We start from the raw sequence: 21920 nt of genomic DNA on the forward strand, positions 1-21920 counted from the left end.
CGGGGTCACGGAGTGAGGGACCCTACGTGAAAAGCTGTCGGTAGCAGCCAATTGGGCATGGGTCACACCTTGTATGCATGGGCATTTGTCACCACTTGAGAGTCCGTTGATGCCCATCAGCCTTGGGTTGGCATGACGTCAAATGCTGACCACATTGTAGCCCCTCCGCAAAGTGTATCACCAGGAACTGTCAATGTGGCATGCAAGATCAATGCACGCGTGCAAAGATCAGCATGTACTCTAGCAACGAACCTGGCCAGATGATTCGAGCACCATGAAGCCGATGCAGTTTTCACATTTTGCTGTTAGTTTTGATGTGGAATATGTGGTCATGTCGCGCTGTTGCACATGCGCGGCTGCGTTGGGACGATCTAGAGAGTAAGGCTGCGCTTGCAACGCACGGTTTTGGTGCGGGTAGGCGGCAGCGACTATTGTGTAATGGATGTTGTATGGCTCCATTGCGGCCTGCGTTTGTGATTCTGAGTATGAGTGCAATGGTGCAAGAGTGTTTTCCCTAGTTCCTGTAGGATTTGCTGTTCTTCGTTGGTTTCCGCGTGCAGCAGGAATCTTGGAGTGGCAGATGTGTCTCAGTTGATTGTGGTGATGCTGGTGTTCTTTATGTTGACAAGCGTGCGTTTGCGCAGACGTGTACACCACATCTTTACTGTATTTCGGGTTATTCTTCCGAGGTTGGGCCTTGCGTTGAATGCATGAATGTGGCATGACGACGGCTGGTGTGCCTGCGGACCTAAGTTTGCATTGTGTGAAGATAGTCCCAGTTGTTTTCCAGTCCACAAGCTTGGTGTTGGCATACTTTATACACTGAGTTCCTAAACCAAATGTGTATTGGTGTGGCTACACCGTTCGTGTGATTGCAGCTGACACCTGAAACACTTGAGCCTGCCCTAGATTGAAGGTGAAGGTGTGTGCGCGTCTACACATTGCATGGCCATGAACGAGTGTATCCAGTTAGAATACCTTTCTTAGACGACTCAGACAGGCTGCGATCGGCATATTGAAGCTAGCACATATGTTAGTAGCAGGAATGTATATTCATCCATCCGCGTGAAGTTTTGCTTCGAATAAATATCCTATGACTTGTTACGAAAACAAAGCGCAACAGGACACGAATCCAGTAATTCTGTGTTTTGTAAGCTACTGCTTCACACTGTATGCATATGTCTGGGGGGGGAGCTTTTGCGTCAGCTGTGTCATGTGTTGTAGTATTTTACTATGAGCCACCAACTGCGTGCAAATGCGACATCCCTTGCATGCGAATGCTCAAAATGTATACAGGGTTTTGAGATGCATACCATGATTAGCCGCACTAAGCTGAGAGGTTTCCATTTTTACGCTTAGGCGCAATAGCGGTGGGGCTTTGACAAACTTCAGTAATGAGGCCTTGCTTCAAAGCACGACGCGTTGCAATGTAGGTGCGTACATGGCTCATAGTGTAGGGCAGTAACGAGATCTTGAAATGTGAATGTAGAGGCAACCAGAAGAAGAGTTGGAGAAAAAGCATTTTCGCCGGTGCTGTAAATATATGGTGAGCGACAGGTTTGCAAAGAACACCGATTTTCTGAGTAGTTTATAATTCGTCCACCAGTGGGGCATCTGGACCAAGTGAGCTTAAGAGGACTGAAGCAGTGATTGATCAGAGCAGAGCAGCTATGTTAACAAGAGCAGTAATGATGTGTGATGTTGTAACGGTGAAGCTACGACAGTCATAGGTCCAATCAATCATTCGTGTAGAAGTAGTTACAGATAGGAAGGCCCGCACATTGTTGCTTGCATCAGCAGACGCTCGTGTGCTTCCGGGGCTTAACATATTTTCCGAGGTCACACTAGAATTTTACAGGGCTCTTCTACTTTTCGTGATCATACTATCCTATCTGGTGAACTCGCAGGCCTTTTCCCTAGCTGTACGATTTTCTCCAGTGCATATTTTGGCGCCTCTAAAACAGTTATGGAATACCGAAAACCTCTAAGCTAAGTGCCTGTTCTCACTCAAAGCTAGAGATCAGAAAAAGATAGTTGGAAACTTATCTCTATTATTCGCTTGGCTCTACGACGGGCAGGGCTTCAGCTGTTGGGCCACAACCCTCTCGCGCACCAGTGTGCGCCGACTTACCACTTTAACAGGCAATGCGCTTTCGCTGCGTATGTCCTGCTGCTCCGACAAGTCCCAGATTTATTCATAATTTGAGGAGGGTCGTCCTAATCTCAGTACGGATACGTGGTTTCGGATTGTTTGTGGAGCATATGCAAAGGCCTGTAAGCGATTTACAGCGTTTAACAGCATTCCACACGCATTATTTCATAAAGTGTTTGCTTGTAACTTGCCCGTACGGCAGTAGACTAATGGATCTTCCAGTTCTTGCTATGCCGCTTATACAGCATCACCTCTTCTATTGAGTTTCAATACTGTACATCTACTGAAATGACACATTACCCGTAGAATGGAGTATAAAGACTATTCTTGCATATGCCTCTGCAAACAGACACTTAAATAAGGCTTTTCTTATATATTTTCCTTATTAGCCGGATCAGCACATGCGACTGTGTGGTTTTTCAAGCATATAGACTGCGAGAGGCTGTGATTTAGATATATCTTTCGTGCACATTCTGTCTACGACACACTGATTACAATATTAATGGGGGGAAGACCGCTTTAGAAAATGCAATATGGCTTTTTATTTTGCATGCCTTACGGTGGAACTGCAACGCTGTGGATCTATGAGTCCAGCTGCTAGAGGGCCATACGATTTTTGGTTTGCTCTAACGTGTGAGCACATTACTGAGCGCAGCTGATTGGCTCCTCCACTGGTGTAATGTACGCGTCCGCCATTGTCACCGTGCTACGAAATATAATTACCTTGTTGATTTCCAGGACTTTTTGAGGCTTGAGAGCTTGGCCAATTGCATGTTCATGACACTCAGGAGCAAACGAATATGATTGCTTTCACCAAACCCAGTGTTCCAGCACGTTGGAGGTGTGCCTAGCGTTGCTGGTGAGCGTCCAGCACTGTTCCAGCATCAATCACATTTTGAGGACAGTATATTGCGTGGCACTTTGCTGACAAAAGGCTGAGCAATGCAAGCCTTTAAGTGACCCAGTAGCGTACCATATTTCTTGTCCAAACCATCAGCACCACCCCCACTGACAGAAAAGGCTTCAAATGAAAATCTCACCATGCACGGTTCCGATCAGTATGCAATCGGCTTCTAGGCAAAAGGCATTGTAGCAGTATTATCGGAGAGTACCCGCTACGGTTTTTATGCATACCGTTGGTATATTCGAAGGTGAGCATGATTGGGAAAAGCTAAGCATATGTTCGCTGAAGGCTTTGTGGCCTTTCTAAAGACCGCAGATGCTGCGTGCTGATGGCGTGTATAGCGGCTGGATCTGTAACCGTGCTGCTTGAGTATGCAGGCATCATGGTTTCTGCAAGTGATGCAATCATCTATTTACCTGTGGAAAATGAATGAAAAGTGCACTGAGTGACCTTGTTTGTTTTGCAGTATCTGCGGACTGAATGTGCGAACTTGTGAAGAAGATGGTGCTTGGATGCAGAGCCCGCTTTGCGTAGATGTGTGTACACCAGCAAGTCTGCTTATCAGTAGTGCTTTGCACACCTCAACTCAAGCGTGAAAATTGCATATACATTCTAGTGCGCATCGTATTTGTTTACCTAGTAGACAAGCTTTTGCTAGGACCACGCCTGTTGTGCTCTCTAATTTTGCGTCTCTGATGTAATAAGGACAAATTATCAGTGTTGTAAACAATCTCATGTTGCTTACTCTAAAAGTGCACGTGTTCTATGTGGTTATAAGAGGGGATGATGGACTGTTGCAGGGGCAGCAGGATATGCATTCGTCGCCTCAAGTTGGTTGGAACTGGCACCAGTTGATTCAAGGGCGATTTAAGGAACCCTTCTTTTATATTTGCATATTCGCGACCTCACCATTTGAAAGTGCTGTGGGCACAGTGAGTGCGTTCACATGTTGCCTTGGTGCGGCTCATTGTCCCTGATTCCTAGCGGTTTGATGTAAATTTGTGATTTCCATACTCACGTAACTGTGTCCTAAACATTTCGTGTACCAGAAACACGCTGCAGCCCTGGTTTCGTTGTACTGCGATAGATCATATTATACAGCGCTTACCTGCACGACTAACTCGCTTTAGAACCCCACAGAACAATCAAGTGATTCCTGATTAGTGTACCAGCACCGCGCCTATCTGAAACTGCAAACAATGGTCCATGGCCGGCTCAGTGGGTTCCTAAAGCGTAGATCAACAAGCGATTGCCTTTACTGTACATACATGACAGCCCCTAAAGGCTTCTATATATGTAGAAATGCCTAGTTGAAACGTGCGCATCATGAACAACAGGTACACCTACCAACATCAGTAGGAACGGAAGAGGCAGGTATAATGTAGTCAACAACACAGGGATGGGAAGCGCAAGCAAACGAGGTTTCATGACGAGGAAATCAAGCGGCCTTGCCGAAGCTGGTGGCTCTTGCCATACACTGCAGCCTTCTTTAGTAAAACATTAACGTAACGTGCGTTAGGGTAATGAGTATATGTTTTCAGTTTTTAAAATACAGCAACAAAAATAAATAATCACTCAAGAAATTTCTCTTAGTGCTCGGCGACTGTGCTGTGGCAGCATTCACAACTGAGTCTGTTCTAGTCCGCTTCCCAGTTTCGTCACAAAATTTTTTCATATTTAACGCATTGATTGGTAAAAGCTGACAAGTCAGTCAGCGGCAGAAGCGGGTGCTGGCCTTGAGAATTTCTACCTAGATCTGAGGGGATATATGTGAAGACGTTGGTATTATAGAGCACTAAGCTTTGGTTTTCAGTTCCATGGTCTCACGTGCATGACAAATGGTTTATCACTGCTACTGCGGTAATGCAATGCAGTTCAGTCTTTGGTACTCTGTCGTGACCGGACGCTTGAAGAGAGATGTCTGCTACCTTCGATTTTCGAGGCCGCCTGCAAGACGTCTTGCCGTGTTTGGCAAGCGGTAAGTAGAACTTGACAGTACGTATCAAGACTCTGAATGATCGATGCTTTTTGGCCTCATGGGCCTAGACTGCACGAGTTTGACTGCGTTTGTACAGCTCAGGCTGTGGCATATCATATCTCTACTTTACCCTCTGCCTCTGGCGCTTTAGAGTCTTGATCACAGTGGCCACAGGAAGGGGCAGCTTTTTTGTATTGTCCAGTACCGTGCCGCTGAAAGAGTCAGCACGGATTTTACGAAAATGTAGAGACATGATATAAAGCTGTCTAAATAAGCTAACACAAATTTCTTCTGAAACGTCCACACCGCTGGAGAAACGGCGTCTACTATTATTTGATCTCATGGGATGCTTTAAACAGGGTCAACTAAAAGTTATCGCCCACTTACAGGCGGTGGTAGCGGGTCTATAAAGGCAACTTGTTGAGGTGAGAGCAAACCCAAGGAGTTTATTCCCTTGTCAGTCTCTCGTGCACGAAGACGGAAGTGGTATGCAGGATTTCTTGAATTTGATAGAGACACAGCTTCTAGAGGGAGAAACCAAAGTTACTCAGTGGGGCGCTGAAAACACTTAAAGCGTCTTGCATTGCACTATTTGCTAGTCCCAGGTATACCAGGGCAAATATGGAGGATTGAAATGTCTTCCTATAAAAACGCCCCTTGAGGCGCTTTCATAGGAATACACGAAAGGTGAGGGTTAACCTGGCCAAAAGCAAGATAGATCATGATGAATACTTTGTGGGGCTTTTACAGCTTGTTTACCATGGCATTGTGTCACAGTCCGAAGATGCCTTCAGCGAATACTTAGCCAGCCTGCCAGACGAAACACAAAATAAACGACACAGAGCTATCCTTGACTGAAAGGACGCTGCAGCTACGTTTTGAAGCTCAAAGACTTTCGGACCAGTCATGCGCAGAGTGCCGCAGGTACTGTCATTACATAGGAGATGCGCGACGCCAGAGTCAGCAGGGGTACCCGGAAAAGGCGAGCGAGTACCCAACGACACTACGTGAAATTTGTAGAGGGAGAGGCGGGCAAGCGTCGATCGATGAGGATCAACGAGAATGAGCCGATGAGGCCGCCGCTGTTACGCAATAATACAGGGCAGTTTGGAACAGACTGGTCTCTGCGGAATCGCATTTAGTGGATGTTAGTGGAGTTGTGCTGCAACCATAGAGGCAAGGACGACGGTGGCGCCAAATGCTCAGCGCCACTAGGGCGTAAGCCATCAAGGGAAGAGCCACTCATCAGGGCACCATTTAGCGCGGACGAAAAACAGAAGCCTTCAAATTGTCAAGCACTCAAGAAATGGCAGACACAAGTACTACGAGCAACCATGCTGCGCATGGATTAATATGTTCCGTCGCCACGGGACGCAACACCACCTTAGTCTTGCCAGACTGAAGGCAACGTCTCTGTCCCCAGAAGATAGACGGAGAGAGAACCAGGGAAACCGAAGCAGGTATGCTATTGGGATGTCTAATTAAATTGTGTTTACTGGAGTACGATGAGCCGAAGGTTGGTCATAGAGGACTAAGAGCGATGAACGCATAGATGGAAGTACGTCAGAGACGAAAGCAGGCAATCGTGTTAACGGGGATTGCTACACAGTATTCGAGGGTGAGGAAGAATAGACGGTGGTCTGGAAACGTCATTGAAGCTTGTAAGCTACTGTGTGTCACTGGGCGCACAGCAGAGTTGTTTCTCGGCATAGTGGAGCACAAGCATGAAACGCTGTAATACAAGCGAGTATCCAGACGCCTGATTAGCCGGGCACTGGTGCAGCACCTGGTCCTGGATGTCGTCTTCCCACATCACGAGAGTGGCTGTAACCCGGCTAGCAGGCAAAGCTCGCAAATAAATCTTATTGTTACGCGGCCATCTATGTGGTCTGGCTAATTATTTCAGGGCGTATACCTGGTAGGGCCTCTTCCGTGTGACTTTATTGAGAGGCTATTCTGGCTTAGCAGACATCAGCTATCATGGTATTATTAATTGGATAAGCTGAGTGGAGATGTGAACCGCCACTGGTGTGACCTGCCAGTGCTGCTGCGAGAGGGGTTCGCTGGAGGCGCGTGACCTCACCTCCAGGACCTACTCAGAAGCTGCAGCAAACCAGGCATACGATGCCCTTGCCCAACAGGCTACTCTCATATCGATGGTGGAAGCGGTAGCCTTACCACAACCGCCATCTGAGTGCTACAAATCATTCCTGGAGCCGAAGCGCGCGTCTCTATTACGAGCGGCACTTCAGCAGCCGCCCTCGAGCACTGCAAGCTCTAGTCAGCATTGCAGTCCTAGATTCTCTCCCCACGACACCTGTTCCTGTAATAGACAAGGCGGATCCGCTTCCTAAGCCATGCAGGGGTTTATCGTTCTCTATATTCGTCGAGCATCAGTGTACTCTCGGTCCAACAGTCTCAACTAGTGAGCCCCCCACTTTGCCGCACACTTGCCGGTGGTAGGCGAGGCTGACAAAGCGTCTGTGCGGCCTATTGCACTGGAAAATACACATATTTAGGTTTATGATTAAACTGAGCTTTAGCGTAGAAACTGCCGTCGCAGGTGCCGATAGTTTGTCGAGTCAAAAGCATCTTTTTCCTGGTTGCCGTGCAAGGGTGCTGCCTCCCAACCGTCCTGTTGGCCACCAAATATACGTACCGGCAAGACTACAAACCTCCCTGTTGATAATGCCGGACTCCACAGTGCGATTGATGCACACTGCCCTTGAAATGCTGGGCGCCCCCCTAAATTTTTCGACGCTTTCCATAGAAGCCGGTCTTTGCCAGATAAGGTTTGCACCACAAACGGACAGGTAGCAGATTGTTTTCGGTTAAGTTATGCGTTTCTTTGAACTTAAGGTGATGTCCTTCGGTATCCAAGATGCACACGCTTTGTCAAAGACCGATTTTAATGCTTTTCTCCAAATTGTATTGGCTCAAGGAGTACTTTCCCATTTTGACGACATTCGCACATAGAGTCTGGACTTAGTGTCTCACGTGCAGCTGTTATGGCGATTGCTGAGCACCTCCTAATAAGGTTTCTGTACTACGAATTCAGAATTCATTGAAGACAACATGCAATTTTAATCTGTTCAGAGCTACTACCGCACGAGACGCAAGTGCAGCAGTTTTGGGGGACTGCCAAGCACGGCGCGTATTCGTGACGCCCGAGTTCGCCGACGTGGCACGGCCGCTTGAAGCATATGACACTACCTGGACTCTACCGCATACGTTTGTTGTGGGGCAACTCAAGAAGCGGCTAGTCAAATATACGGTTCACCCAATTTCCGACTCCACCAGACCTGATCGCCTTGGAGCTACTGCATTAGGCTATGCCTGAGGCTGAGTAGTGGAACGCGACAACGACCGAGCGCGGTTTGAGCCAGCTTACGAACTTTTTACTGCAAAAGTACTCCATATCCACCCAAGAGGCTCAGACGTTAGTCAACGCATGAATACGTGGGGATACGTATTCCCGTGTGCAAAGGTTTCTCCCTCACAAATCACTAGTGACCTACTTCCAGCAGTCAGATACTTCAAATCCACTGATAAAACACATGGAGCATTGGCCCAATTTTCTGGACAAATTCCAGAAGCTCATGATCAACTATCTGAAAGACACCCGCTACCAGACTGTAGACTCTCTCGCCGGCCATCCGCACTTTGCCTGTGGAGGAGATGGCCTGAACCTGCTCGTCACTGCTTGCATCACTTCCTACGGGTGTATGACAACCACTACTGCAGCCGCTGATGTGCCAGAGCAGCAGAACGGGATTCAAAGAACTCACGTAACTATTGTGGGGGCGCCAGCTCACTCAGGGGTTCAAGCGGTCCCCTTCTAAGCTCCCCCATCCCAATCGTCGCCGCCTGATCCAGTGTCACAAATCGAGAGACCAAAGCAAGACACCGATATGTCCTCCTGCGCCGGAGTGTTCAAGTGCAGGGACGTGATCGCTCAACACCGGTGAAAGGCAGGCCTTGAACCGCGAGGACTTACCTTCTTTGTCCCTTGATGCTCACCCCATACGAGCTCAAGCTTGGGCTGCTTAATCCAACTGGCCCGACCTCATCGAACCTTCCGAAGTGGTCGAGTGGCACAATGGCGAAGGGGGTCATTCCTACTTTGAATCCAACACAGAAAGCACTTCGTCTCAACTCATTCTCTGCGCATTTGCGTACTACATGTGGCACATTTGTGTCCCTCCGCTATCTAGGTTCTATGTGTTGTCCGGAGCCATGACCACGTCATTGCCTGCAAATGCCTTGCTTGCAACCGATGTAGTCACGTTAAGCTAGACCTCATCACAAATATCCCTTTTGGAATCCGCGATACTATGCAAACTTATTCAACTGTTCATGGGGAGTGCTGTGGCGAGCCTGCAAGGTACTTATTCGGAGCCCAGGCAGCGTATATCAGCCACCCCGCATTGCTATCAAACGATTCAGTCACGTTAAGCTAGACTTTATCACATAATCCTTTTTCACGACGACAACAGTTCAAATCCCGTTCAGAACACTGAGTTTTAAGACTGCGCAGCTTATTTTGACTATCAAGGCTACTTCAACAGCGAATACGCTTGAATTGGTGGCATCTGGCCCATTTTGATTTCATAGCCTTTCAGAGGTCCCTTTTGATCGGGGCCCAACATGTCAATCTGACAAGTGGGAGCGTCTATGCCAGCGTTTGAAAGTCAAGCGTGTGGTGGCACCCGCACATCACCTTCTAAGGAACGGTGAACAGAATGCATGGGCAGATGCTGCGGAGTTTGATTCCTTAATCCGATGAGAGCGAGTGTCAGATCGTGCCTCTCGCTCGTGCGGTCGCATAAAGTACCACCGGCGACCAGTGAGTACCATACTACGGCATCACGAATCGACATGCTTGGGAGCGTCGCGCCAACACTCACGCCAATTGACCGCGTTCTATAGGCAAGTGTGTGAGCCAACCTAGAGTCATATTCTTCATGTAAAATGACAGCAAAAGCTTTGAGCTGATTTCGGGCTAGGGAAGTTGAGTTTACTATCGGTGGCGAAGTGTGGTTTAGTACCCCCAAACTCTCGGGTGTGTCCATCTGCTCTAAGCTTGGGTCGTGTTGCTGCGGACCAATTTTGATATTCTAGTGGGTTTGCACGCTTACCAACAGCGGTGCCGCACCGCCGAGACGGGCACCACGATGTTCACGGCATCGCCATGCATGAGAGCTCGATTAGGCGACATTCAAGCGACGTTTCAAGAGCCGGCGGTTGGTCAGCTCTACATTCGGGACACCACAGGGCAGGCATCAGCCATCTAAGGAGTGGACTAAACTGTTACGGATGAGAGTAAGGGTGACTCCCCTCGGTATCTGCGCAAATGACGCGGCAAGCCAGAGGACCACGCCACCTGGAAACAGACCCAACCTTACAAATTTCCGGCTTTCCTCCGCGCCTGGCAGCGCAACCGACTCAAACCTCCCCAACAGGCAACAGCAGGCTCTATCAGTTTTCCAGAGGTAAGGGTCATGGGAGGAGAGCAAGCGGCTGAATCATCGCAGCCGCTTCACGGACTTACAAAAATTGTTATAGCGAGCAAGCTCTAATGGTGTAAATTTACTTGGACGGCAACTGGAGAGGCAAATCCCGAGAACCCACAATAATCCCTGCAAGATACACGGAGGACGATGCCCTTGAAGAAAACTTGCAGTTGACCCCGCTGACGGGTAACGCGACGGTCACCAGGGGAGCAGGGCTCCTTGCGAGACGAATGAAAGTGTAATGCAGGACACTACCTTAGCAAGGTTTTAGCAGAGAAATACAGACATAGACAAATAAATCCAAAGAAAAAGAGGCTCAAACATACAAACGCTACGCCTTGGCTACAAGTGCGCGACATGGCCTCCGTGGGGCGTAAACGAGAGGCACAAAGTATTACCTCCAGGAGCCGGTCTAGTGGATGAGTCTGAGGTCTAAAGCTCGAACACTGATTTTCTCGTAAACGGCAAAAAATGCTCCGCCACTTAGTGCTCTTTCCATATCAATAACCTGCCTGCAGTAGTGTAAGTGTGCGCCCAACAGACGTCAAATAAAATGCAGCGCTACCCGACCGCCCATCCAGAATGTAAGCGCGCTTTCTCTGCAAAGTAGCGCCCGCCGACAATAGTAGCCCCCACAATTGAAATCTGTTGTCTCTCGAGCTGCTAGTGGCAGGCAGGCTAGCAGGAGAAATGCTGCCGGACAGTGCGATTTGTTTACGAGTATAGCAGGGCCATGGTTAAGTCTCACGGCCATAGTCGGTGGCATTGCCATTCAGCACAGCATACAGTTTTTCAACAGCTGTTTCAAAGACGTTGCGTAAGAATCACCTTAGCTGCTCTACGATCTTGATGTAATGCGTTTACCACGCTTATCAAATGCAGATGCGGGTTGCTTAAAACGTTAAATGCTTCTTTGTATATAGAATGCAGGCTGACATTGCTGCTTTCCTTTAAGGAACACTAACAGCACAGCGATCACTGGCACTGCAGTCAGGGAAGAGCCTCATTAACCTATGCATTGTGCAGCTGCCCGCAAACATGGATGCACCCGGTGGAGTCCAGTAGAAGGCCTGTTTCATTGTTTGGAGTTTGGTGAGTGTGTAAAGGTCTGAGCGGCAGATCTAGTGAAGACTGTAATATGCTCGGTACCGAGCCAGATAGTCATGATTTAACAATCGGGGATCATTCAGAAAAGGTTTCGGTACTAGCTCTCGGCGATTTGAAGGTGTAGTTGTGTAGTAGGTGGACGTTTGGCGGTAGGTTTTTGTCACAACTGTCCATATGGGCTTATGAGCGTTTCACCCTGCTGGACGGTTTGCCAGCCTGTTGAAACGAACGCATATCTCATGAGTGGCATGTAGCAAGCCTGCCTACCTCATGCACCGCGTTTGATGTACTCGATAGCTTCTTTTCCGTTCTGCCCTCAATTTGCATACCCGGTGGCTTTCCCCCTTATGTAAAACAACGCATCTGCTAACAGATGTACAAGCAGCCAGCGTACCGTGAAGGGATTACTGTTACGCATTCCAGGGCTGGGTAGGTAGTGTATGCCAGACATAGGACGAGGTGTATTCAGTAAGCATTACTTACAGTGATTTATTAGTTATTTGAGAGAAACTGCACCGGCATCAACTGCTCTATGGCTTGCAAAGGGTACATCTGTGAGGATGAAAAAATGCAGCTAAGCACGGAACAAAAATTTCTGCGTGCCGTTGCATCGAGAAGGCTTAGCAAGCTTGCATTTTGGGGCTTCGAGGCAAGCACTATCAGGTTGGTGCTCACTCCGCTTCCGAAAGTGACAAATACCGACTACATTGCTCACAGCAGAGGCAGTGTCGATTGGGCATGCGGCCTTTGGTTACGACAGAGCTCCTATTGTAATAGTAGACGTAATCGTCTGAAGAATTGAGATTCGACGAATGGCTGACAAAGCAGTACGTGCCGGGTGTAAGTTGGCTGCAGTCTGACAGGCCTATAGAATTCTCAGTGTCAAGATCCATTTGCTGCCAGCGAATTGCGAGGCGAGCTCTGTAGAGGTACACAACAGCAATGGAGGGAGGGAACGCTTGTGGAGTCAAATAACAAATGCGAAGCGTGTGTCAGATTACTGTTAAGAGTGAGCAGAGCTCTCGGCTGCCAAAGCGCTTTGTACCGTGCCATAAAACGGATCAGACGGCTATGGTAGCGCGCCTTTATACATATAGGTTTTCCGGAGGAGACCAAAGTGTTTCTTGATGCCCAGGAGGGGCGGTAAAGACCTTAAACGTTTTGCTCTGCCAACCAGAACCACTGACGATCAAAGTCGATATTCAGGTGCTGTTGAATCACGGGGCAGAAGATGTAATGTGTAAAACCCTTTTAAGATAATTTCCTCTGCTCCAGGCTGCAGCGTTTCCATGGTACGGAACTGGGAGACCTCGAAGTCTAGGCATTCTGCGTCGTTTCAAGCTTTTCATCAGGTGACTTTGAATAATTCTAGGGAGGTGCCTATGGAACTACTACTAACAAGCTGTGATTCCTTCATACGTCAACCCTCAAGCGTTGCCCTGCACAAGAACATGCTATGCGTCGTTGTGTGAAGATTCCTCAGCAGCACGTTTAGGTGCCTTGGCCTTATTGGCATGCTGCAGGCATCTTACGCAAGAGCACCATCAATCGCAAACATCGCAGCCTTCCAAAAATATATAGCCAACCTGTATCTAGTTGAAAACCTATGTGAGTTCTCTTTCGGGGGTTGTCTATGGGTAAGAGCCATCACGCAAATAATCGCATAGATTCCTGCTCTAGAAGAGTAATTTTTAGTATTGCACCACACAGATCAAGCAACAGACCGACGCCACGTACCTGCATGCATTGTATGAACCAGGATTCAGGTGTCACGGAGAGCCATGCAATCCTTGACAGCAAAAGTCCCGATTTTGTGTACCAGCAGGCCCCGACACCTTCAACCTTCTAGTAAACATTCTTTCAAAAACACGCGTTTTCATGCTTCCCCTCGATGTTTGTATGAGTGTATAGTCGACTATGGGCTCACCTATTTTAATCCGGACACATTTTACTTCATGCCAAGGGAATTAATAAATCTGGTTAAAACAGGGGGCGGATATGTGGACAGTCTATTTTTGTCGACGGCGCCACACAGTCGGAGTGGCTCGATGCGGAGATCTTCTGGTCAGAAAAAAGAGGTTGCCTTTTGTATGAAATGTCCTGGTTTTAAAGTCCTGGTAGGACCCACAATATGGTCTCAGCAGCACAATGCTCTGGCATATCCCAGTCACTTTGCAGCTGGATAGGGTAGTAGGTTGCCGAGTATTCCCAACTTGGTTCACCTCATATGCGATCTTAATATGTAAAACCCCTTCTGTATTATGTATGACTGTGGAACCACAGCTCTCTTGATAATTCCCACATTCGTATTTGGCGTACGTAGTAGATTTTCGAGATCACTGAATGCAACGTGCTTCGTGGCTACTCTATTTGTAAGTGGTTGCTTCCATATATATGCTTGGTATGACCTGTTGCTTTGCTGCAGTTAAGGACTGTTGAAATGGCAGGGAAATTTTTTTGACACCCACGCGTACGTATATGGTGTCGAGAGCGAACCGCAGTAATAAAAATGCGAACATCAGTCAGTAAGAAAGCATATGATCTAATTCGTATTTAAGTGAAAAAATACCAGTCATATGTCCTCGCAATCGTCATACAAGGAAAATGATCTTAACTGCTCGTTTGACGGTAATTGCTTGAGGTCAATATGTTGCAGTTTGCAAAGATACTGGCATGAAGCGTCGGTAAGAACTCGCTCCTGTTTCTATTTGCAGCTGCACCTAATGAGGTCTCTCGACAGGAGCACCCGCGTGCAGGGCAGTAGCCGATGATGGGACAATGGCACCACTGAATTTCTCAAGAACTAATGCTCAAAACAATTCTGCTGCACTTGTTTTTCACAGAAAGGTCAAAGCAAATGCAGTAGAATGCGCATGCTTGTGACATTTGAGTTCATCTACTTCGTTATGTATATCTTGACATTATGAGGGAAAACCATTCCTTAAAAGTGGCTCGTTGGAGTGCAGCGTGGCTTGTTTAGAGATCAGTTACTCTGAATGATTAAAAGTGGAAACCTAGCTTCACATAAATATTTTGACAAATCCGTGGCGCTTGGAGGCGGTTGATTGAGCAGCAAAGAGGCTGTGCACGGAGGTTTAGAGACATGGCGAATGTATCAGGGTATGCTGTGCCAGGGAATACTTCTGTCTGTTTTGCTGTACGGTACGATTCTCGGTATGTGAATTCCTGCTGATAAAAAGCTTGAATAAATTTTCCTGAAGAGCATACAAAATAAAATATTACTAGTGCACAATTCGCATTATGGAAGATGGAGGACGAGCGCTTTAATGAAGGCAGCCGATGCATGCTGATTGTTCTCACTGCTGATCTCTAGGATCTCTCTACATGGGTGTCATGATTTGATCAAGCCGCCTAGTGTGAGCTGTGTGACTCTGAATTTGTCCCATGCATTTGCCCACATTCCACAGTGATGCACAGTCCCTGTCACACATGCGATGCTCTGATGCACACATGAGTCAACTCCCTTTTAGGATGTGTTAAAGCTTTACCTAAGTTTCTAACTTACAAGTGCTGCAGGCTTTGCTAAAAGTAGCCAACAACGGCCTTTTAAAAGCTCGAAATGCTGCCATTTCTGGCTGGTAGGCACTGCATGATGTAAGCTGCGCGTTGCCTCTTACATATTTGGTGTGTTGTCCCTAATAGACCTTCCCATTCTGCCATCTGAACATTATGCCTGAGTATCTACATAAAAGACATGAGACATTTACCTGCTCAAGCCACTGTGAGTTGGATCAGAGACTAAGTATTTCCCAGACTATAGTACTACTACAATGCACGTTACTGGCATTGATTTGTGTGTGTGTGTGTGTGTGTGTGTGTGTGTGTGTGTGTGTTTCAGTGCATAAAGTTCCAAATGTAGCCCTTCCCTCAGATCTTTGGTGGTGTTTTTACGGGAGTATATTTTGGGGCAGGTGTTTCGGCAACTGGGATTGACCTATGGAAATTCAATACCTTGAAATGCCTCAATCAGAATTATGCGTTTGTTGTGTCATCCCTGGGCAAGGGCCATGCTACTCGTTGTTGTATCGTTCCAACTTTATCGGATGTCGATTTCCACAGGAGGCCACCCTATGACGCCATACTTGTTGCTTGGCAAAGAAACACTCCCCGCATCACTAGTTTGTTAAAAATAAGTGAACTGCCTAAAGTTTGGAAACAGCATGCACGAACTCGCATCCATTTAAGTTAACCAGTGAAATGTGGGCTTTAAAAGCATTACCATTCCATGCGACAGCCTAGGTTCGACTACAGACACTAGTGCTTAGTCTGCGCCTGGTGGTTTCTCTTCTGGCTGCTTTGGGTGTATTAATACTCGTAAAGGACTACTAATTTCAAGTAAGGCACCCTTGGAAACAGCCAAAGAGTACTAGGCTTTGTTCATGAAGGTATCACACAATTTCTCATCAAAGTATCGATATGTAACCCTGTTTCCGGTTATGCTTACCTTCCGGCTTTGTTGTAAAGTTACAACTGCCCATGCACCCCGTCCCTAGCCTGTTCTTTAGAACCATAAATTATCAGGAGGTTGCGTCTGGAGAAACTTTTCCACAAGATCTTAGAGCTAATTGGGCTTCTGCAGAATAATCGGTATTGGATGCCGGGTCACGGCAAGTTCAAAATTTACTGTCGGCATAGGCACTCGCACACTTTTCCCTGTGTTGCCTTACATTGCCGCCAGCTGCGCACATCATGAAGTCAACTAGTGTTTACCCTCTGATGTTGATCCATGTCATGTCCCTTCCTGAGGTTCATTGTGTGTTTTGTACTGGTCGGGTACAACCGATAGGGCATCCTGCCTTTCCCTTATTTATATTACACACAAAGGGTCACATCACATGCGTTTTAGCTCCGCATACTAAGGAGTAGCAGCCACAGTGAGTGCAAAAAGTAGGGCATTTACGTAAGCGTCTGGCTGTGAATAAACCTCGTTGCCCCTTAGCGAGAACAGCAATTTTAAATGTTTTCTTGTGTTTGGTATCGTCCATTTTTTGACTGAGTGGCTGTGTTCGTTGAATGAGTGATGGTATTTAGCGGAGTATCTGATGCCTCTGTGTCTTTTTCTTTTAGAATGTAACCTCAAAAGATAAGGAGATTTTTCTTAGTAAAGTATACAACGGTATCCATAGACGGTATGCAATGCAATTTTCCCCACCACTCTTTTCGTCTACTGTGGCAGCTAGTATGAATGTGCCGTCGTAATCATGCGTAAGGCATAAGAACGGAGAACCGGGCTCTGCTGTTACTGTGGGTATGTGAAACATGATTCACACCTAAAAGTCTTGTCGCTGTGTGTGCTTGCAAGCTGCGTGGGGCAGCTGTCTTATAGGTTGACAGCCCGGCGGGGCTGAGCCTTAATTGTTCTCCAGAATCAGATAGCACTAAGGCTACTGTCTCGTGCAGGCTAAGGAGAAATGTATATCGATTCGTTCAGTGACAGTTTTCGTGAATACATTGATAGGTCTGCAGGAAAGAGGTTAAAGGCTGTGCTATAAGAAACGTGGCTCTTGGTCAACTTAGGAACTCGCTGGATGAATGGGAGGACAAGTTATGATATAAAGATATAACGGAATCTTGTATTTCGTCGATCTTTGTGGCTAAACCCATATTGTTAGCGTGTATGTATGGTCATTTTAAACTAGTGCAATAAGTTACTAGCTGCTTCTGCCTGCTTTGCCCAGTTAGACTGCGGCACCTGTGCTAAAGAGAGAAATGGGGATGGCCTCGAGTAACGTGCCAAGCTACATCAGATCTTCTGATATCTACGTTCCGATAAACTAGGGGGTCGTGATGCACATGCGTGAATCAAATGGTCATATTTAAAAACATGGGGGCATGCAGAACGTGGAGTGTATAGCACAGCACCTGCAGTTACTGGTGACCTTCCTGCTAAACTGTCTGTTGATTAGCGCCAATGATGAAATGCGCTTTAAAGAGATTCTGCAGGTTCCTATGATGTTTTCGGTGTCCTTGCTTTCAATATCAGAAATTTATATTTATGCTACGGTCACTACCAATTTAAATTGCGATTAACGAAGCTTCCCCCAAACCGCTTGCAAGCCAGTATTACCGTGATCTCGAAAGCTTCTTTGAGCGAACGCCGTGGAAATGCTTTAACAAGTCATTTTGACGTGGTGTAAGTCTATGTGTAGTATGTAAGATTTGCCTTGCCAGAGGTTTGCTGAGACAGCATGTTGGCTAGCAGGGGCAGTGGGGATTTCTCGTGAAGGGATGAAGGAAGCTGACCATTATCACCCCTATATTCCCCATCTGCAGTCTTGGTGCCTGTTCGACAAAGCAAGAATCGCCATCCCCTATGACGTGGGACTATGTCCGCCTATTGTAGGCCACAATGTAATATGCAGTCTCGGCGAAGCCTTAAACTTCGACATTGCATGAAAATGGGGTGGTTTTCTTTGCTGGTTGGTAAATATAATGGAGTAAGCTTTTGGTACAGCTTTTGAACAACAGCTTACGAGCTGATATCTCTAAGCACATACAAGTCGGCTGCTGTTGAGCCATTGAGAAGCTGACTGCTGTCCCCCGATTTTCCGTCCGGCTAGCTGTGCTCCGAATGGCTTTTTATGATTGAAGCTCGTGATTTGTGCGTTGAGCACCGCGAATACCCTTTTCTACTCTGCCGGCGAGCTCATGTTGGAGTAGCATGGAGAAGCAAAGAAAAGAAATTAAAACGTCTTCTTCTTTACAGATTCTAATGGCTTGCATCCTTCGCACGAAAATTGCAGATACATGACTTTGTACGTTTTCGAAAAAGAAGCCATTTAGATGCTACAAGTGGAAGTCTAGGCATGTCCGTACTTTTTGGTACTAGTGTGATCATTGGGGATGTAGCCGGTAGTGATAGTGCAAGCCTGCACGAGTGGCGTATAGTAGCTTGAGAAATTACTCCAAATAAACTTAGGAGCTGGATTACAAAAGGCAGAGCATATCTAAAAGCCTGAGTTGCAGATTCCATGTTGAAAACAGCAAACCATCAAGCGCTCCAGGGCCTGTGCGTGAAAATTAGTGGGTACAAAAAACTGATGCAAGCCATATTAGTTGTACTGCAGGGAGGAAAGAAGTGTATCGCTCTACATGAATAGTATTTTGTGTCCACTAAGATGCTGGTTGATGTACCGTGGAAGGACACATAATACTAGTGATGAATGCGTTGACTAGAATTTAGCCGTGAAGCCGTATACTGCCGTTCGTATGCAGCGCTATATACTTAGTAAATGCCTACTGCTTCTGTAGCCACCAAAACACCATTCCAGTTTCCCAATTTGTATATATTCTATGGCTAGCTGGCCGAGTAGCACATGCTCCACTTTAAATACCGACAGCGAACGCCGCTTAGCAATGAGTTCCACTGTGACAAATTATATCCTTCACGTTGTCCCTATTTGTTGTTTTCCCCTTTACCGTCATGCCAATCGGCATGATTGTTAGTGGTTTGTCGAAATGCCCATTTTTTCAAAATATTGCAGGGAAATACACGGAGCTGGGGGTCCTACCTATTTAATTGTCGTATTCATTAACATGAACTTTGTCTGTGAAACATCTTCCTGAGGATATCGTGTACATTAATGTTGATTACGGCTGCTTTTTGTACCATCTCACAGTTTGGTTCCTCCCTCGAGCTTGAGTCATTTGCAGTCACGCGGCTCAGGTTCGAACAAGTTGGTATGCTTCTCATGCTTTGTTCTACATGCATGTAGTAGGGGCTTGTTGAAGGAAGCTTGACAGTAGTGAAGCTGAGCGTAGCACTTGCATGCATATGCTGTGTGGCTGTTCCCGTATCCGGTGCTAGCGGAGACTTTTTGCGCTTTATATGTTTTGTTATGGGCATACGTGCAATTCTTTTGACAGATATGCTTCGTTTTTTACAACTGTATTCCTTGTCGTCCTCTATGACGTACACATGCTTCTTGCTACTAGCATTTCTGCCATTCTTTCGCCTAGGGCGTAAGGTTGTTGCACTGCAAAGATGTCTAAAAATGATCATTCTTACAGACGCACCGTGACGCAGATGCTCTGCGCCTGCGTCCTAATTTCTAGAACCCACCGTGCCACTGACTCCACTGACTATGGCAATGATCCCAGATTAGAAACCAGGTCACTTGGAATCAATAGGAAGATCAGAACGACAGTACGCTACCTTCATGCATGTCTAGCCACGTAGCTTTCAAAACACTTTGCTGGAACCTCACATGATATTCAAGGCTTCCTGAGTTGCATTGGTGTCTACATATCGAGGCGTATTTTACATGGTTTCATCGCAACAAGCCACGGTAGCAGTGTGGAAAAGCCTATGCTATTCCACGAGTATCTCAGAAGCTGCTGCATGCTCTTAATTTGGAGTATGCTAGTATTACTATACTAAGGCACCTGTGAACTGCATTTTGTATCATGAGTTTTTTGTTCCATATAAGCCCGCATCATGGAACGGTGAGAAGCGAGATCTGGGCTCGGATTAGTCAGTAACCATACCAACAATTCCGGCCCCATGTATTCCCTTGATCCGAGTGTATGCTTCTTCTCTATATTAGGTATCCTTTCTGGTTTATGTAATTCGTGGATCATGAAGATGTTAACAAGTAGATTCCAGTTTTGTTGTTTGGCATCTGCGAATTTCCCACAAAGGCCTCTTGGAGGAGAGTACTGGTGTAGTAGTCAGGTACCTTAATTCTGATCCCTCTAAAACTGTTCCACACAAAACGAAGGATGTAGTTGCCTTTGACGGCTATGAAATGTATGGCACTTTAGAGTGCTAGATAATGCCGGCATTACGAGAGACGTCTATCTGATATTACGCTGATGCAGCATATGCACACGCCGCTGAGTGGTTTTACCGAGCTAACATCGATATGCATTGTCAATTTACATAGAAAGCTCTACTGCAATATATTCGAGCACTACATGATGCATGACAATCAAAATACTACCTGTCTTTGGTTAAGGAGCGATATATTGTAGTTGAGTGCAACTTTCCTGAATGTTTGATGGGGGTCAGACAGAACTAACACGCTTTGGCAGGCCCCAGTAAAGGCTCGCCACAAAGGCAGTAGTCTGTTAAAACAAGAACAGATGCTCCCACCAGCCATTTCTTCGCAGACTCTGAAATTGTCCTGTATACACAGCGGTTCTTTATGTTATATTTGACAAGTTCGGCGGATGCATACTTTAGCTGTGACTTGGTAGCATTAGCGGGTAGATGCATGCAAAGAATATTCCATCACCCGTGATAGCTGGAGCCAAACTCCGCTCGTACCATTATTGTTTCATGTGCTCCTTAGATGCCAATACTACATTCGCGCCAAAGCAAGAATTTCGCTGTGCTCAACGAAGCACAATATGCGTCGTACAAGCCGCGACATGAACAAGCGCCTGCTGCAGTACAGTTCATTCAAATACGCACTCCACATTCTACGGAAAATCGCACTCTGGCACACATGGAGTTCTATTAACTTGAGTACTCGGCTGCAGCTATCTCAGCAGCTGTACTTAAACTTCGCAGCCCAGCACCCCTTTCTCATTGCTTCAAGTGCGTATAGAGGCATTAGCTTTTTTCGTTAATGTCTATTTTGTTTTTTACTTTACGGTGAACATGTAATTCTTCGCTGGCATCATGTAAAACTGGGTCGTGAAAGCTTTTTTACACTATGTGCCATTGTCGAATTCCTTGGCAATGCCTTCCAATAAATGCCGGCCCTCTTCAGTAGGAACTGGCCAAACGATACTGTCTCGTTTCTGCTATTGTATGGTCAGTAGTTGACTAGGTGCCCTTTGGAAACGTGTTTGATGGGTGGTGATTCTTTTACTGGCAGTGCTTTGTTTTGTTTCTCTGTGCATTCTGACTGAGTTGGCCGCCTCGAACAGTTCAGCTGGCGTGTTAATCAGTGAGGATCGTAAGAATGAGAGTAAAGCTCAATTTTGATTGTCTGCGTTCTAGGACGTATTGCTGCACATCATTGCCCGCGCTTACAGAGTAGAATCGCCTGCTGTGCATCACGGCAGGAGATGCACATATGTTTATCGGATGTAGCGGAGACCATAATCGTCACTGAGCTGACGTATGTAAGCTTTTAAAGCAATGGAAAAGTTCAAAGTTGGGGCCACGATTAATACTTGAGTGCATACAAAAAGAAATGTCTCTCTGGGAACGCAGTCCTCTGCATAGTGGCTTTTTGACGCAACTTGGACGTCATGTGCACTAAAAGATGGGTTTCCTGTGATTGAGCAGGTCAT

The 21920-nt window shown here is 46.7% G+C and overlaps 1 pseudogene; it reads left to right on the forward strand.

Moving 5' to 3' along the window:
- Positions 1 to 2685: 2685 nt before the first annotated feature.
- On the forward strand, positions 2686 to 10155 carry LOC113146758 (annotated as a pseudogene).
- The last annotated feature ends 11765 nt before the right edge of the window (positions 10156 to 21920 follow it).

The sequence above is a fragment of the Cyclospora cayetanensis genome, unplaced genomic scaffold (assembly GCF_002999335.1).
Source record: "Cyclospora cayetanensis isolate NF1_C8 unplaced genomic scaffold, CcayRef3 CcayRef3_contig_58, whole genome shotgun sequence".
NCBI classification, from domain to species: Eukaryota; Apicomplexa; class Conoidasida; order Eucoccidiorida; family Eimeriidae; genus Cyclospora; species Cyclospora cayetanensis.